Here is a 1,837-nt window from a genome sequence, read left to right on the forward strand (position 1 = left end):
AAATAACTCCAATGTCAAAGTAGCATTTTGGGCCCGAAGAAATAATCTGACTAGCAATAATGCGACTTATCTGATCACCTTCACAGCTTGCCACTTTCATTTGACTCCGTTTGGTATGCGATTTTTCGCCCACTTGTTTCTTATCCCCTTCTTTCTTTCTATTCCGTAGGTTGGCTGATAGGAAGGCTTGACTTTTCGTTACTTGATAAGTTAGTTGGTAAGAGGGAATGAAGACGAACAGATGGTGATTTTTGCAGTCCTCTCCAAGGCTTTCACACTGAGATAGTTATTTCCGGAAAGCAAAGACACACTGAGGATCTGTGTGTACTCTTTTCCCCTTTCTCTCTCTCTCGCTCTCTCGAAAGGGCTGAAGAGAAGTGTGGGGAAGAACAAAGGAAGTGAAGCACTTTGCAACTCTCATTTGCTTCCTGAATATCCTGCCCTTTGTATAAGAGCACTCATTCAATCAGCTGTCTCTTGGGCTTACTTAGGAAGGCCACAATTTGGCCAATCTGCCCACAGGTGATAGCAGTAGCTGAGAGGAATATTTCCTTCCTCTACCTTTTTAATAAAAAAGCTTTTATGTACAGTAGACTTTCACTATTCATATCTCCTGGCAATTAACTGATTGTTACCTATTTTGTCCGCTCAATGTAAATTGTTGTCAACATTCGGTCAACCTTCAAATAGCACAATTCCAAGTCTCTGAAACATTTTTCTTGAGAAGCCCTTTTTCCTTATCGAAACTGAAACAGGAGCAGGACAATGCAAGAGTCTCCACCAGTGTCTGGTGGAGAAAAGGCCAAATTTGCTCCAAGTAAGAAGCCGCCACTTGTTAATAACCGACTCAGCAGGGTGAGGAAGTGGCTCTTCAGTGTCTCCAACCACCAAGAAATCATTAATGTGCTATAGTCAGTTAAAACAAAAATAGGGAATGACACAGTCATCACCTACACCTTTCAAGATTGGGCTTCTCCTGCAAATTTCAGGCATCTCTCACTTCTGCTATGCAATTCCTAATGAGCAGTATATCGGTATTTGGAGTCATCCCAACATTCACACAGGTAGAGGAAAGTTTTGTGAGGGGAACGTAGGGTCCACTTTATTTATTTTTCGCTGGGCCTAGAACGGAAATTTGAATTTGGGGTGTTGAGGACATTTGTCGAAGTTCAGACCCAATGTGAAGTAAAGCAACTTCATCGACGCTCTTTCCCTTCTCGTAATCTCTACCTCCAGTTTGGAACAGCCGAGTCGAGTAGGTCGGCTGGAGGAAAGCATTTTATACGATGCAGCACGGTTGCATTACAAGCAAACATACGTTTACTGGAGACTATTGTAGGTCTCCTCTTCCTCCTTCTCCTCACTCCCCTTGGGAAACGGCGACACCGGCTTGACCACAAAGCCGTTGTAAACTGATCTACTGCCACCTCAAAGGTTATATCATTTGATGAACTGACACCGTCTTCCCCCTCCTCCAAGTTTTAACAAGTTATTGGTAATGTCTTTATCAAAAGACGTCGTAAACAGCTTAGCTACCTGGCAGTTCAGTTGCAGCAGGAGTTATGGTTCGTTCAAGCATAAAAATTCAGACGAATACAACATGACTAAAGAAACGTTTTAAATTCCTCTTAGTGATTCCACAATATTTTTCCACATAATAAGTGGCACTCTTGTTAGTCGCATCAGATAACCACGTCGTCTGAATTCACCATTTTCTTGTCCTGCTTAGCATCCGCATTTTGTGGGGCGGTAATTTATAAAATTAAATCACAGATTCTACTAGGCATGCAGTCCAGTGCTCTCATTTCCTACCTATTTAAGCGCAATACCTAAGAAT

The sequence above is a fragment of the Echinococcus granulosus genome (assembly GCF_000524195.1).
Source record: "Echinococcus granulosus chromosome Unknown EG_S00287, whole genome shotgun sequence".
NCBI classification, from domain to species: domain Eukaryota; kingdom Metazoa; phylum Platyhelminthes; class Cestoda; order Cyclophyllidea; family Taeniidae; genus Echinococcus; species Echinococcus granulosus.